We start from the raw sequence: 18,367 nt of genomic DNA, 5'->3' as shown, positions 1-18,367 counted from the left end.
AGAGCAGCGGCACAAAAGCACGGCAGTTTAAAAAAAATGTAGGACATCTATTTGCAACACAGCAGTGACAGACAGGATGGCAGTTTCATAAACTATAAAATAAAAATGGCAGACAGCAATGCCCCAAACAGCACATAATGCAAAGAAAAGAGGTGCAAGATGGAATTGTCCTTGGGCCCTTGCACCCACTCTTATATTGTATATAGGACATGCACAGTATAACAAACCAATCACTTCAGCGACAGGGACTGCCAATTGTGGCTGAAGAGATTGGTTTGTTTGGGCCCCCAAAAAACAAGCTACAAACGGGCAGCTAACATTGCTGGCAATGATCTTTCCAAGCACAAACTGGCTTTACAGAGGCAAGCCATCCTCATCTGATTCCTCACCCTCATCAGTGTGTACAGTACATAATCTTCACACAATATTAATTTATTCCTGCTGGAGTCCACCATTACAGCCTTAGTTGCCTCTGTAATTTTTGGATGTAATTGGTGGTAAAGGTCTTCCTTGTGAAATTTGTAGTTCATTTTGATGAACAACATCTTTTCCACATTTTGAGGAAGTAGCCTATGCCAATCGCTGACAAAGTTCACGGCTGTGCTGACAACTCTTTCTGAGTACACACTGGAGGGTGGGCAGCTCAAGTAAAGCAAAGCCAGTTTGTGCAAGGGCCTCAAAATAGCCTTTTTTTCCTGCCAGTAGTGAAACAGTCTGTCTAACATGCTTATTTGAACGCTATCATTAAAATAGTCCTCAACCATTCTTTGAATGGTGACCATATCAGATGAAGTCATGGTAGAGGTCTCATTAATTGTAGTCAATTCTGGTTGTGTTGACTCATCTGCATCACCAGTGGGTTGTTTTTGGGAAAGTTTAGTTTTTCCTGGCAACCACACTTGCTGGAGAAACTGAAGGAGGAGCCATTGCTGCATCATGTGCCACTGGAGCTGACAATTAGTTTACCAACAGCTCTTTGCATCTCTTCAGATCTGTGTCCATTGAGAAGAAAAACACAACTTATGACTTAAACCTAGATCGCGTACTGTCGCCAAATTGTATTGCTCCGATTGGAAGATCCTGACAACCATTAAATCCTGGCAAAGTGAATAAAAGACTTAATCTACAAGTCCAACATGCTTAGCGGAATCAATTTGTTTCAGCACTTCCTTCAGTTTCTTAAGCTGCTTTTCCAACAGTCTAATTAGGGGAATTACCTGACTCAGGCTGGCAGTGTCTGAACTCACTTCACAAGTGACTACTTTGAAGAGTTTCAGCACACTGCACAACATGGAAAGTATTTTCCACTGAGCTTGAGTAAGGTGCAGTCCCCCTCCTCTTCCTATGTCATACTTCGTTGTGTAGCTTTGGATGGCTTTTTGCTGTTCCTCCATCTGCTCAAGCATATAAAGGGTGGAGTTCCACCTTGTAACTACCTCTTGCTTCAGTTAGTGACAGGGCAAATTCAACATTTCTTGCAGGTGCTACAATCTTTTACATGCACCTGCTGAATGGCGAAAATGCCCATAAATTTTGCGGGCCATGGAGAGCATCTCCTGCATGGCCCTGTCATTTTTAGAAAAATGTTGCACCACCAAATTAATAGTGTGAGCAAAACATGAGAAGTTTTGGAATTCACCCAGCTGTAATGCTTTCATAATATTGGTGGCCTTGTCAGAAATAACAAATCCTGAGGAGAGTCCAAGCGGGGTAAGCCATTTTGCAATGACTTCCCTGAGTTTATTTAAGAGGTTGTCAGCAGTATGCCTCTTAGTGAAACTGGTTATGAACAGAGTAGTCAGCCTCTGAATAAGTTGGTTTTCTTAGATGCTGTTGCTGTTGGTGCTGCTGAAGGCAATACACCCACCCAGTGGGCTGTTACAGTCATGTAATCTTGAATTTTCCCTGTTCCACTTGTCCACTTATCTGTGGTTAAGTGGACAGTGGGTACAATGGGATTTTGGAGGACACTAATTAAGTTTTTTTTTATGTCCCTGTACAGGCTAGGCATTGCTTTTCTAGTGAAGTGGAACCTAGATGGGATTTGGTATCAGTGACAAAGGACCTCAATTAACTGTCTAAAACCCATTGCACTAATAAATTAACAGACACACATCTAATACCAGCATGGCATCAGTGATCCGCTGTGCAACTGGGTGACTGCTGTCATACTTGCAAAGGATTGTTTAACAGTCAATTGCTTTTAGAAACTACTACTAGTAGTCTTCCTGGTTCCCTTCTGGGATGAATATCCACTCCCAGCAGCAGCAGCATGTGTAGGGCTCAAGGATTCTACTGAGGAATCCAGGATAGGGGAGGACTGAGTTAACCTTATCAAATTGGATGCAGGACTACTTCCGATCATGATTGAGGATATTGTAAATGAAGGTGTTGGTGGTGTAGATGTCAGGTGCTTGGATCTAGCAGAGAGAAGGGAACTAGCTGATACTGGACTGCTTGTTATGTGCTGTAGATGACATAACAGGGAGGAGGTTCCTAGTTGGTTAGGGTCCCTACCCTTACTTACTCTGGCAATTGTTGTCTGGATATGGGTAGAAATGATTCCATACATAAGTGGATTTGTTTGTTTTATGCCCAGGCATGACAATGGGCTTTTCCTTATCATGGGCAAAAATTGTTTCCACTGGGGCCTGAATTACACAAACAACATCTTCATTAACAACATCCTCATCATCTGCATCTTCATCATCAACATCCTTATCAGTGTCAACTACACAAATATCATACTCATTCTGGTGTACTTCCATAGAGACATCCTCAATTTTTATTTAAGCATGTTGACTTGTGCTGCTCATCCCCACCTTTGCAGAGGCTGCACAAGTTGTGGAAGGAGGCTCCTCTTCGAATACAGTTTTGGAAAGGCTCACACATGGCACCCACCAACATACTTAGGGGTAAATTTACTAAGATTTGTTTTGGTCCCGATTTGTCCCATTTTTATACACAGATAGGATCAAAATAAAATTGGCCTTTTTTCACTAAAAAATTTAGAAATTTACCAAACACCCGGTTTTGACAGGATCAAGTTGTTTGATGGTGTATTTGATCGATCCTGTCAATGTTGAAGCCCCGAGTTCCCTGCCTGACTTTCCCTCCCAAACAAGCAGCCTGCACATATCAGTGAAATATGTGCAGGCTGCTTGGTTTTTTTTGACCAAAGGGTTCATTTTTAAAAATAAATTATGTGGGGTCCCCCCCCAAAAGCATAACCAGTCCTGGACTTGTCAGTTGGTCCTGGTTCCTAAAATGATGGGGGAAACAACATGTAGTGTTCCCCCATAATTTAGGAACCAGCACCTGGCTGCAGGGCCAGTCCTGGTTTTAAATATAGGGGGAAAAATGTGTAGAAGTCCCCCTATATTTAAAACCAGCACCAGACCAAAACCAACGGGGTTGTAATTCCACAGTGAGAAGACCCTATCACCGGGTTTCCAGGGTCAAAGCATTAATACCCCAAGCCAGTCAGCCCAAATCGGGGATCTCAGGGGGGGTGGGACCCCCACAAGAAGGGGTTACCCCTTTTGCAAAACTCCAGGCTTAGGTTGAAGCCCGGGGCTCTTCCCCACACCCCTGGACTGTGGGTACGGGGAGTAATAATGTGGTATATAGTTCAAAAACTATTATAATTTACAGTGAAACTACAGGTGCCCGCATGCCTGCCCTTTGGCACTTGTGGAACCACAAGTACCAGCAGGTGGCCGGCACCCCAAACCCCACTGTAATTTAAGTAATTAAAAAACACAAGACACACACACCATCTAAAGTACAATTTTATTACATAACTACCTACCTCACTCACACATACTTACCTGCTGCCAGATGTTCATGTCCCCTTGTAGAATCCAATGGGAGTACCTGGAATAATGATCTCATACTCACCTCCATCCTGGCGCTGCTCTCCCTAGCATCCCTGAAATTGGCAAAATAACAAAACAACTGACCTTTCCTTGCCATTTCGAGTGGTATATTGCCAATTTTATGTCTTTCTGCAGCTAACTTTCTCTTTGATGTTTTTTTCATTACCAATGTAAAAGATTGGTTCTTAGATTTTAGATGCCCTGACTTAAGCCCTGTATGCCCTTGGGCATCGGCTTTAGTAGATGATGTAGACGAACTAGTATCATCATGACTGGTGTCACTGGCAACAGCTCCATCCCTAGGATATGGTTCCTGCTCTCCTCTCAACTGATCGTTCTCCATATCAACAAACAAGAATGAAGTGGGGTACATCACACACATCAATTTGTACCAATTTTAAATATTACACTGCAGTATCAATGACCTACAGTGTTGCTATATTTTTTATAAATAAGAAAAGAATAACACACTGTGCTACCACTTACAGTGTCACAATACTGTACGTGGATGATAAACTGCGGTTTGGCCAGCAGTGTCACAGAACAATAATAGTGTAGCTAGCACACACACAAAAAATGAAAAAAAAATGTTTTTTTTATTTTTTGTGGGATGCTAATTTTATTTAACTTTTATTGTTTTTACACTGGGGAAGAGCACCCCTGGATGAGGCAGCAGCCCCTTGATGAACAACACAGCACCCCTTTATGGACAACAAAACACACCTGCTGAGTGTAGATGGACCACCTGCAGAGTCACAAATACGTGGATGATAAACTGCAGTCTGGCCAGCAGTGTCACCGAACAATAATAGTGTAGCTAGCACACACAAAAAATAAATAAAAAAAAAGGTCTTGGAATGATAATTATTACTTTTAACTTTTATTTTTTTACACTGGGGAAGAGCACCCCTAGATTGACAGAGCACCCCTGGACGACACAGCACCCCATTATGAACTGCAGCCCTAGCCCCTTGATGGACAGGACAACAGAGACACAGCAGCACCCTACAGCTTTATGTACTGCAACCTCAGCGCGACAACACTGCACCCTTGAACAACTACAACACCACACCCTTAAACAACAGAGAAGAGCAGAGCCCCTTGATTGACAGGACAGCAGTGATAGAGCAGCAACCCTCACTTTATGTACTGCAGCCCCAGCCTGACAATACTGCAGCCTTGAACAACTACAACATTGCACTTTTGAACAACAGAGAAGAACATAGCACATCTGTTCTGTACACTCTCCAGAGCGGGAATGAAAATGGCGCCAATCACCCGGATCTTTATAGAATCCAAAACCCGTGAGAATCCAACAGCGGGAGGATGATATTTTGCCTCGTTTTGGATTTCGAGTTAAGTGGGAAAATCCAATCCGGACTCGGATCCTGCTCAGATCCCCTATTTTTGGGTAGGTCCGGTTCTCCAAGAACCAGACCCGCTCATCTCTACTAGTGATATGGCCTAACTAACTGAAGCATTGGAAGTAGTAATTCTAAATATTTGGTGACGAGGGTATGAGTTAAAACATCTGACCAACCTTAAGACCGAGGTTCTTGGTCTGGACAAGAAGTCTTTGTTACAGCCCTCAGAACAAAAGAAACAAAGAAAGAAATCTAATACACTTGTGTGGGCAACAAAATATACCATGGCCAGTCCCATTATACCTCGGGCTACTAAAGTGTTATGGCCTATATTAACAATTGACCAGGATCTGCCCAATTTCAGACAAATTAGACCTATGCCCATATATAAACGTGGAAGAAATCTTCTAGACCATCTTGTCCAAACAGACATTGCAAATTATGCCAGGGAACCATTTATATTTTAACAAGTAAAAAAGCCAGGATGTTATAGATGCCCGTTTTGCATCACCTGTGGATTTCTATAAGCTGGAGATCATTTTAAACATCCTCACACAGGCAAAATCTATAACATATGACAGGTATTGAATTGTTCTTCAAGGGATTTAATTTACATCATAATCTCTCCCTGTGGGAAATATTATGTGGGCTTGACCTCCCGTAAATTTAAGGAACACATGGCCTTACATAAGGTAGGTCATCAATTAGAATGACACTCGCTGGCAAAGAATTAGACCAGCCCGTAGCCAGACACTTTAAAGAAATGAAGCACAGTCTGTCATCACTGAAATATATGCTCATTGATCAAGTGTCTCCAAGACCCAGAAGAGGAGATGTCAGCGGGGACCTAGCAAAACTGGAGGCTCACTGGATTGTCTATTTGGACACTCTGCAACCCAGAGGGTTAAATGGAAAAATTAACTGGAATGTTCTTTAAACATTAATATACTGTACTGTATGTGAATTCCTTATGAGATCAGTATATACATGTAACTTTCAGTACATTAAGTGGTCAGTGAGGATTATATTTGGATTGTTCATCTAGTCCTTGTTGTGTGTCATACATTGTATATAGCGCTGGGTGTTTTTTTTTTTCTTCTAGTAAGCAGTGAAGCAGGAGGCCACATCAGGCATTACCACAGTGACAGCCGGGCGCCTGTAGCTGACGTCATAACTGAGAGCACTCATTGAGGCGGACATGCGCCGCCGGGCTCCAACACTGACACACACTTTATGGAGGATATAACTTAGGTTAGCTTTTTTATATTCACATGTTATCATCCTGACAACAGGACTCTGTGTAGTCCAGAAATGCTAATGAAGTCTCCTTGGATATAAAGCATTTAACAAATCCTGGAATGCCAAGTTTGGTTTGTACTTACCACATGGGATTGTGTAATATATATACAGTCAGGTCCATAAATATTGGGACATTGACAGAATTTTCATATTTTTGCCTCTATTCACCACCACAATGGCTTTGAAATGAAACAAACAAGATGTGCTTTAACTGCAGACTTTCAGATTTAATTTGAGGGTAATTACATCCAAATCAGGTGAACGGTTTAGGAATTACAGCGGTTTCTATATGTGCCTCCCACTTTTTAAGGGGCCAAAAGTAATGGGACTATCAACTCAAAAGCTATTTCATGGACAGGTGTGGGCTATTCCCTTGTTATTTCATTATCAATTAAGCAGGTAAAAGGTCTGGACTTGATTCTAGGTGTGACATTTGCATTTGGAATCAGTTGCTGTCGACTGTCAATATGAGATCCAAAGAGCTGTCACTATCAGTGAAGCAAGCCATCATTAGGCTGAAAAATCAATCAAAACAAACCCATCAGAGAGATAGCAAAAACATAAGGCGTGGCCAAATCAGCTGTTTGGAACATTCTTAAAAAGAAAGAATGCACCGGAGTGCTCAGCAACGCCAAAAGACCAAGAAAACAACTGTGGTGGATGACAGAAGAATTATTTCCCTGGTGAAGAAAAACCCCTTCACAACAGTTGGCCAAATCAAGAACACTCTCCAGGAGGTAGGTGTATATGTGTCAAAGTCAACAATCAAGAGAAGACTTCACAAGAGTGAATATAGAGGGTTCACCACAAGATGTAAACCATTGGTGAGCCACAAAAACAGAAAGACCAGATTAGAGTTTGCCAAACAACATCTAAAAAAGCCATTACAGTTCTGGAACAACATCCTATGGACAGATGAGACACTTGTACCAGAGTGATGGGAAGAGAAGAGTATGGAGAAGGCAAGGAACTGCTCATGATCCAAAACATACAACCTCATCAGTAAAGCATGGTGGTGGTAGTGTCATGGCATGGGCATGTATGGCTGCCAATGGAACTGGTTCCCTTGTATTTATTGATGATGTGACTGCTGACAAAAGCAGCAGAATGAATTCTGAAGTGTTTCAGGCAATATTATATGCTAATATTCAGTCAAATGGTTCAGAACTCATTGGACGGCGCTTCACAGTGCAGATGGACAATGACCCGAAGCATACTGCAAAAGCAACCAAAGAGTTTTTTAAGGCTAAAAAGTGGAATGTTATGCAATGGCCAAGTCAATTCCCTGACCTGAATCTGACTGAGCATGCATTTCACTTGATGAAGACAAAACTGAAGGGAAAATGCCCCAAGAACAAGCAGGAACTGAAGACATTTGCAGTAGAGGCCTGGCAGAGCATCACCAGGGATGAAACCCAGCGTCTGGTGATGTCTATGCATTCCAGACTTCAGGCTGTAGTTGCCTGCAAAGGGTTTGCAACAAAGTATTAAAAAGTGAAAGATAGATTTAGGATTGTTTAGTTTGTCCCATTACTTTTGGCCCCTTAAAAAGTGGGAGGCACATATAGAAACCGTTGTAATTCCTACACCGTTCACCTGATTTGGATGTAATTACCCTCAAATTAAATTTGAAAGTCTGCGGTTAAAGCACATCTTGTTTGTTTCATTTCAAAGCCATTGTGGTGGTGAATAGATGACAAATTATGAAAATTCTGTCAATGTCCCAATATTTATGGACCTGACTGTATATATAGAAAACAATTGTCATAGACAAGGGTACTCTCCATATAATAAACACATTTTATTGAGGAAAAATATAGTCGTCCTTGATATAGAGAATATCAATCTTCCAGATATAAATCCAGATAAAATTCGTCAACGTTTCGGTCCCTGACGGACCTTCCTCAGGACATTACCTCATATAAGAATAGAATAATGATCTGGTCATCTATTGTACTAATATCTGTGGAAAAAACAAACATAGAAAAACACAGGCTCAGTCTCCCAGGCTTCAAAAATCGTGGCCAAAAAATAAATACATAAAAAGACACAGACAAAGTTACCCAACTGGTATGAAATATATCAAAATAAAAAATGTAAAAATTAACTATACCATGCCATACAGAAAACTCATATACTTCGTATGCACATGCCTTTAACTGGTACAAATCATGTGGACACAGGATGGATGGACCTAACAACACATAGTGCCATTATACATGCATATCATACACATACATATTGTGGGCTAGTAACACTAGTTATCACTACAATTTACTGGTGATTCAAAGAAAAATATACATGGTAATCCAGTAGTATCTACATACCATAACACCAATTACAAGGGCAACAGAAGGTATAGTATACCTGAGTTAGAAACTGAAACCCAATAAATGAAGTCACAATTTGCAGCTCACAGGGACCAGCACGTGTATACAGACAAGAGCCAGAAAGTCCAATGCGGCTGAATAACAAAAAAAGCAGGAAAACAAATCTTAATAGATCATTAGATGGCCAGCGCGTCCGCTGTATACCAAAAAGTAACCAGTCTGTTACCAATGCTGTACAAATATGCCACCAGCAGAACCCCGCTCCTGTGTTCAAGACGCCCGCTTCCATGCGACGCCAATGTGTGTGCCACTAGACAGACCATGCCGGTCTCTTAAACCGGAAAATCCGGAAGTGCGTCACGTGACACGCACGCTGGTGATTCATACCACCAATATCCTTCTTAGCCAAGGAAACACACAGGCTTGCGTTCCACAATAACTCACTAACCCCAGGCAATAAACATCCGCTCTGCCTCACCTCTAGCATAGGCGCACAACCCGACCACGGTATAGTCCATCTGCGCATATAAGTATCCATCCTGAGACATGGCATAGAATATCACTGACAGGTTTCATTAACATATCAGCTAGCCAGCCAAATATTAATAATAATAAATGATAAAAAATTAAACATACTCGGCTAATGATGGCTCGAGCAGGCACACACCCAATATACACCATCACAGCTCACAAACAATAATAAGAACCTAAATAAACAAAAACAATAAACAAACTATACAATCAATAATGACTAATAACTACGCCACGCTATGAAGCCCGAGACCATATACTCATATCACCACCAACAAGATCTGTCTGAAATATACCTTATTGCCAATTCACACATACCTGTCACATAAAAAAATATATATCACCCCCAAAAATTTTTTAAATAAGAATATTAATTTTTTTTATTTTTTTTAAAAAAAACAAACAAAACAAAATAAAACCTCCACAGTGCAATGACATACATAATACAAAAAATAAAAAATATGAGAAATATCAGAAAACATATAAAAAGAAATACCCCACATATAACACCCATATGTGGTTTAAATACAGAAATAAATATATATAAAATCAGGAATACAAAATCCACCACCCAGAGAAAAATCCAAATAAAGAAAAACTAACATCCACATCAACCACAATAGAAGAAACAAAGCCCCCACCAAAGAGAAATACTAAAGAAACATATTGAATGAATTGTATTCGTTAAGACCCTTTGGGGCCACAGTGTCCAATCGATGTATCCAATAGCTTTCACGTTGTTTCAATAAGTGGAGTCTGTCACCGCCGAATCTTGGGGGAGGAATCCAATCGATAAGTTTACATTTCAGACTTGCCACCTGGTGATGTCGATCCAAAAAATGTCTGGCTACAGGCTTGTCCGAAGACCCAGAACTTAATGCTGCCCGGATGGTGGCCCGATGGTTTGCCATACGGTCACGGAATTTACGAGCCGTAAGTCCAACATAATAAGGTCCACATGGACAGATCAAAATATAAATCAGATGATTTAATGCACAATGTAGATGGTACTTAATATTGATTTTTTTGCCTGAATGAGGGTGTGGGAACGAAGGACCAGTCAGCATTGAGAAACAGGAAAAACTTCCAGGTCTGACAGTCATGATATTCTGAATGGACGTGTTCTCAAGCCTGTGTGTTTCCTTGGCTAAGCAGGATATTGGTGGTATGAATCACCAGCGTGCATGACACACTTCCGGATTTTCCGGTTTAAGAGAGCGGCATGGTCTGTCTAGTGGCACACACATTGGCGTCGCATGGAAGCGGGCATCTTGAACACAGGAGCGGGATTCTGCTGGTGGCATATTTGTACAGCATTGGTAAGAGACTGGTTACTTTTTGGTATACAGCGGACGCGCTGGCCGTCTAATGATCTATTAAGATTTGTTTTCCTGCTTTTTTTGTTATTCAGCCGCATTGGACTTTCTGGCTCTTGTCTGTATACACGTGCTGGTCCCTGTGAGCTGCAAATTGTGACTTCATTTATTGGGTTTCAGTTTCTAACTCAGGTATACTATACCTTCTGTTGCACTTGTAATTGGTGTTATGGTATGTAGATACTACTGGATTACCATGTATATTTTTCATTGAATCACCAGTAAATTGTAGTGATAACTAGTGTTACTAGCCCACAATATGTATGTGTATGATATGCGTGTATAATGGCACTATGTGTTGTTAGGTCCATCCATCCTGTGTCCACATGATTTGTACCAGTTAAAGGCATGTGCATACGAAGTATATGAGTTTTCTGTATGGCATGGTATAGTTAACTTTTGAATTTTTTATTTTGATATATTTCATACCAGTTGGGTAATTTTGTCTGTGTCTTTTTATGTATTTATTTTTTGGCCACGATTTTTGAAGCCTGGGAGACTGAGCCTGTGTTTTTCTATGTTTGCTTTTTCCACAGATATTAGTACAATAGATGACCAGATCATTATTCTATTCTTATATGATGTAATGTCCTGAGGAAGGTCCGTCAGGGACCGAAACGTTGACGAATTTTATCTGGATTTATATCTGGAAGATTGATATTCTCTATATCAAGGATGGCTATTTTTTGCCTCAATAAAATGTGTTTATTATATGGAGAGTGCCCTTGTCTATGACATTTGTTTTCTATTTGTGGATCCTAAGAAATCCGTGTGGCACCCCTACGTTGTCCTGCTAAGTGAGGTGTGAGTGCAAGTCTCTAGAATCTATATATATATTTATATATATTTATATGTATATATATAAAAGCATGCATGCATATATATAATACATATATAGATACACGGTATGTATATAGATATATATGCATGCACATATATATATATATATATATATATAGTTTATTTTTTTTTAAACTAAAGGGTTTTTTTGTTTAAAAAAATATTCCAAAAATGGTCATTTTATTTATCACATTATGTAATTAATCACTATTTAAACATGATATCGCATTTTTGTGAAAAAAAAATTCATATTGAATCAGGTTTAAATAGCTCTAATTTACATAATTTTATAATTAAAAAAAAAAGATTTTTGGAAAAAATATTAGCCAGTTAAGTGGTTAAGGGTGTCTATAATATCTTATTAATTGTATGGGCTTTTTGATACAGACAAATAAGCAAGTAGACCAAGTAATTGGTTAAAATCTTTTACCATCTTTCAGTTTAATATATAACCTAAGATTTAAAGAAGATAGCTCCCCCTTCAAACCTTGTAAACAATATATAACCTTGTGATTCTCACCAATGAAGTCAATGGTGGGAACCGTTAATTGGCTGAGAGAGGCAGAGGCTTACCTCTCTCAGCCAATGAATGGTCAGCCAAGCATTTCTAAGAGAAATGCTGCGGCTGGGACCTGTCATTCACAATGTCCTGTCCTTAGAGGACATGACAAGTCTGTGGTCTGTGTTCTCGGTTTGTTATTTTCTGAAGACATGCATGCCTACAGTGACTGGAACATGGTGTAGGTGAGTAGATTTTTATTTACAGGTCTTGTGGATGTTACATGGAGAGGAGGATATAAATGGCTACAGGGATTGTAGGTAAGTATGTGTGTGTGTAAGTGTGTAATAAAATTACACGTTCACAGTGTGTGTGTCCTGTGTTTATTTTAACATTTCTTTACAGGTGAACTAGAGGTACCAGCGGGCCCTTAATGCCCAGCATGCTGGCACTTGTGGTTCTCCAAGTACCAGCATGCAGGGGAGGCTCGCTGGAACCTGTAGTTTCTACTGTTAAAGACAATGTTAACACTTCTATTTTTTAAACAACACTTTCCTACACAATCAACCCGGCACCCACCTTCCAGGGGTGCCGGGGATAGCCCCAGGCTATCAGCCCAGGCCTGGGGTGCCCTGGAGAGGGGGACCCCTTCATTTGAGTGGTCCCTACCTCCACAGGCATCCCTGGCCTGGGCTGACCAGCCATCAGGCATAATGCTTAGGCTGGGTGACCTGGTAAAAGGGTTTCCCTGGCTGTGGCATTACACCGCTGCTAGAAAGAGTCCGGTGCTGGTTATGGCAAATACAAAAGGACCCCCTACTCATTTTTTCCCCTGTATTTCCAAAACCAGGACTGGCTGACTTAGACCAGTGCTGGTTGTGCTAAATACGTGTAATGCTGTTCACGAGCAGGACTGGCTCTGAAAAGTCCGAGGCTGTTTGTGCTTTTAGATGGGGACCCTAATTCAATTTTTTTTATTTAACTCTTTCCATGTAATTTAAACACAGATGCATGCACTGAGCTCACTGATCTGTGCATGCATATGTGTCAAATAGACCTGCTCATGCTAAAATCGAAAGCATGAAGCAGGTCTATTACTTTGGGGATTTGAAGTTCAAACGTAAGTTCGATTTGGTGTTCCTTTGCAAATCAAATATTAGTAAATGTGGGATTTGTGTGATGGGCTATGTAAAAGTACCAATGTTTTTCAGATGTTCGATTTTGAAAGAGATTTGAGTTGGATTTGGTTATATGTTCGATTTTAAATTTGATTTTGCCTTTAGTAATTCTCCAAATGCAAAATTGAATGAAAATCGAATATCAAACCACAAAATCAAAATCGAACTTTAGTACATATATCCCCTAGGTCTCCAGTAGGATTGTGTCAACAGTTGGGGCTGGAGGTTGATCCCTGGAAGATTGGACAAGTATGTACCCATTTTAAGTCATGCAGCATCATATCAAAATAACTGGTTTTATCCATTGATTCTAAATTAAATTGTAATTATATTTGGATATACTGTGCTCTGGGGATCTGAACTAATTCTACAATCAGTGGCGGCACTTAAAAAAGAGAGGGGTCCACCTCTGTTATTGCAAACAGTTACAGAAAGAAAAGAGCGCTCAACTGATTTATTCTTAAAATGATAAGGTGACCTTTCAACCCCTGTTGTGATTAAGTATAATGAACAATATCCTAATAAGGATAAAATTGCTGATTTGCTTTACACAAGGGCCCGTATTCAATTTGAGGCGAAAAGTCAGTTTCCGCTATACTTTTTCGCCGATTACGTAATTTTCGCCTGTTTTGTGTTTCCTCCGTATTCAATTTGGAAGACTTTTCACCTAGGCACAAAGTCAATGTAATATAATAGACTAAAAAGTTTTGCCTATGAATAGCAGACGGAAATAAGTGCAGAATTGCGGTTTTGGGGTACAACATTGCGGGAACCCTCGTACAGCCTTACAGCCTTCCCCTAAAGGTAAACTGCATCAAAAAAAGTTTAAAATTATTCGGGACACCCCAAAAAAATTATATTTAATTTTGGGTGTAAAAAGATAATAAATAGGGGAACAAAGTGCCAAACTATCTAAATTAATTCAGGTCGGGTCCCCATGTATGTGGCAGGTATTTTCTTCATTGCGGGGACAAGTGGCAGGTGCAATTTTGCAGATTTTTTAAAATAACTTTAGGGACTTAAAAAAAATGCTTACCCCCATTTTCATGTACCCCAAATTTGATAGGAATAGTTATTTTCCCCCCCAAAAAAATCTAAGTGCACCTTGCGCGGCTATTACAAACCCCAACTTCCATCAGCAGGCAAAAATGGGGGTACCCATAGTGATCCCCCATGTCTGGACATCTTTAGGGGAGTCCCAGGTATATTTACCGAAAATTCCCATTTTTTTTCGAAAATGGTGAGAAGGGTCATTTTAAAAAAACATGGAGAATTTTTCAATAACCTATAGTAGGTGAAAAAAGGTGCAGATTTGGGGTTTAGGGATGCAGGCTTTAAAAAAAATAGCCTGCACCATTGGGAATGCCCCCTTAAAACAAAATGTGCAAAAAAAATGTAAAAAAATAATCGGGACACACCAAAAAAAGTTTCTAATATTTGGGGTGAAAAAAAAACAGGGAAACAAAATGCCAAACTAACTAAATTAATTCTGGTGGTGTCCCCTAGTATGTAGCATGTGTTTTTTTCATTGCGCAGAGTAGCGGCAGCTGAATTTTTAAAGAAATTTTTAAATTACCTTAAGGGACTTAAAAATATGCTTACCTCCATTTTCATGTACCCCAAATTTGATGGGACCACTTTTAAAAATGAAAAAAAAAAACCTAAGTGCTCTTCTGCATCACTTCTTCAATGTCGGGAAAAATAACCACCTGCTGCATTTATTTAAAAAGCCGACTTTCTTCTGCAGGCAAAAACGGGGGTACCCATAGTGATCCCAAGGTCTGGACATCTTTAGTGGGGTCCTACAATTATTTCCTGAAAATTGCCATATTTTTAGATGATCAAAGATTTGCCTGTTCCTGATTTCGCCTACTTTGGAATTGAGGGCCTGATTCAGAGCCGGACGCTCTGACCAGAGCGGTCGCTCTGAATCAGGGCCCTCCTACGTAAACTTGGAGTGGCCTCTTAGACGCTCGCATAGCTGTGGGTTACCACCAACAGCTTATGCAAGCATCCATGATGATGGTCGTGATGGTCAAGACCATTGCGACCATTGGGCTTGCGATGAGACCCTGCAGTAGAGTCTCGGTGACCGCAAGCCCTGGAGTGATTTTGGCTCTATCAGAGCCAAAATCACTCCCACTGACATCACCAGTGATGTCAGTGGGGCCGGACCCAGACGGTAGGCGTTCCCATGGGAATGCCTCCATCTTTCAGCCACGCCCCTGGCACACCCACCAAAGGGGGCGTGATGTCAATCAACATCGACAGCGCGCCCACTTTGGTGTGAGATCTGGAGCGACGGCTTTCCCGTCGCTCTCCGGGTCTCGCGCATGTGCACGACGGAGCTCCCTCCGTCATGCACATGCTCACTAGGGCACCATTGACCAGCTTGCGAGCACTCGCGAGCAGGTCTGAATCAGGCCCTGAATACGGGGAAAAGTGGGCATGCACGTGTTACATTTCTGCCTGGAAAACAGGCAAAGGAGGCGAAAAGTCCAGCAGGTTAAAAGTCTGAACTTTTCACCTCAAATTGAATAAGGGCTGTCAAAGCTGAATAATTGGCTGATACAAGTTCAGTTTAAGATTTAATCGTGATGACACCATCTTGCGATTGGCCGCAAGACACCATCTTGAAAATGAGATCGCAAGATGCCATTTTGCGAATGGCCGCCTAAGCGCCATTTTAGATAACTCACATTTTAGTACATGTCGTGATAATACTATTAGCACCATGCGATTGCATCTTTCACCATTTCTCATACACACATTAATACGCACAATTGCGCTGTTAACTAGTTGCATATTAGCGAATGAATAGGACTTTGTATGAAACCGCTGTTTTAAAAGCTTTATGCGCACGCATCTGCCCCAAGTTAACTAGCATCCTTATATCAAACCCCGAATACTCACACATTACATATTCACACATAAGGTTTAATAAGCTTTAAAGTATATGATTTAAGTTGGTTCAGTTAGTTTAAATGCTGAGAAATAAAGATATTTGATAACTAAGGTTTTATACATGCTAAACAAGCCGTGTTTGGTTTTGTACTGATGCGTACTATTTCCAGAGTATTCCGGTGTTATCGGTGGGGAGATCGCATCATGCATTCTCGAGTTATGGATCGCAGAGACTTCAAGCAACAAAATGTATTAACTGCTAGGATGTTACAGGGGGCGGGAAGGGAAAGACCTCCAGCTGTTAGAGGCAGGGAGAGTCTATTTGAACCAGCCTGTCAAATGCTCTGTAACAGATGCTTCTCCCCTGGGAACCAATGACATCAGCAACAAACTTCTCTATTGTTCTGTCTATTCTGGGGGGCTATAAATATGTGTGCTCAAATGCTGGGTTCTTAGTCTTCATGCTGAATGCTGAATGACGAGGGGTCTCTTGCTGATACCTATCTTTGGGTCCGGAAGCGCTGCATATGTATACTGTACTTGGGTCTGTATAATTACTTTTGAGCCTAAATTGTGTCTGGATCAATTGCGTGTAACTGTCTGAACTTTTACTTGAATAACACTTGTGCTTTGGAACCACAGATTCCAGGTCTAAGTCTTTATTTACTGTATGACTGCATACGCAAATTAGCATCATCCTTAGAGGTTTGTAGGAAGGATTTTAGAAGGTACAGGCAGGGGTATGTAGAGGTTCATTTTAATATTGTTAGTTGGGGACTCATAGTGAAGTCATTTACCTGCTCACACGGTACATACGGCTATCGATATTTCAGCAAAGGGTGGAGTGGCCACATGCAGGGTTTGCTTGCAACCGCTTTGTGCTGAAAGATCGCTATCCATCTTCGTGTGAATCAAGGAAACTGACTAGAATCCAGGGACAAGAGAGGAAAAAGCTTGTTTTCCTCTGTTGATAGAACCTTACGTTTAAAGGGGCGCCACAGTACTGATTACGCGGCTAAGCCGCAGGTTTACACATAGCAAAGATGCACTTTTGTGTACACAACTAAAAAGTCATTATACGGTTGTGTGTTAGTCACATTATTGTGTATGCGGCTGGTCGCACAATAGCGTATATGCACTTCCGGTTCTGCTGCCACATGTTTTAACAAAGCCGTTTAGGTTTACCTTTTTCAATTGTTACCAATATCTGGGTTAACATTTATTTTTCTGTGCAGGAAAAAAGTGTGTAACAGTGAATATTTGTTGAACAAAGTTAAGGGTATCGTATGATCCTTAAGGGCTAGGTGCAAGGGTTAGTCTAGCCGCTCGGTAAGTAGCTTTACCGTTCTATACACAGTAGCAGGTGTACATGTTGTCTTTGTTGTAGAGAGGTGCGTGGGAGTAGCCAACATATAAACTCCCATAGGTGTGGAAGTAGCTTACTAAATCTTATCCGGGTGTAGAAGTTGCCTTTTTCAAATCTTATCCAGGTGTGTGGGCACCGCCGACTTAAATCGTCCACAGGTAAGTGAAAGTATCTTGATTGTCTTTCACCAGTTTAAATCTTTATTGAAAAGCGTAGGAGTTGTCTCAGAATGGGAGCCGTGCAAGCAGTAGAGATGTTAGACAATGATGTGCTGCTAATGGAGGCGCCGATTGGATCGGCCCATCGTATTATGCATACTAAGTACGGTTCTTATGCAATAAGGTATTATGATTTATGGTTTAATATGACGAGGAAGAGTGTTAGACCATTTCCCAGAATTGGTAGTTTTGATAAAATGTGTTAGATAATGTCCGGGATCACATCAGTTTGATGCACTCCCGAGAGAAAAAGGTTAAATATTTTTAATGTTTAAAACTGTGGCACCATGAGGGGGATGCGTGGCTTAAAAATGTGCAAACTACGCAAACTAGCATCGTGAGCACATTGCCAGAAAATACAACCGCGTTGATAAATTGCAATATGGGCGAGTTGCAAAATGGCGCACCCGTGCGGCAAGGTAGCATCATGGAGAGTATTGCCAGCAGTTCACACTCACCTATCCCACCTTATGTGGATGAAGGTGCAAGTACAGTTACCAAAAATACCCATAAAAATGTAACAAGCAACTTGTACCCTCTCTTAAGCAACTATAAAGTACATGTTCATGATGTGGATGATGAGC

Source organism: Taudactylus pleione, unplaced genomic scaffold, assembly GCF_031769625.1.
Source record: "Taudactylus pleione unplaced genomic scaffold, aTauple2 ptg000026l, whole genome shotgun sequence".
Taxonomy (NCBI): Eukaryota; Metazoa; Chordata; class Amphibia; order Anura; family Myobatrachidae; genus Taudactylus; species Taudactylus pleione.
Note: the sequence above shows the minus strand (reverse complement) of the source record.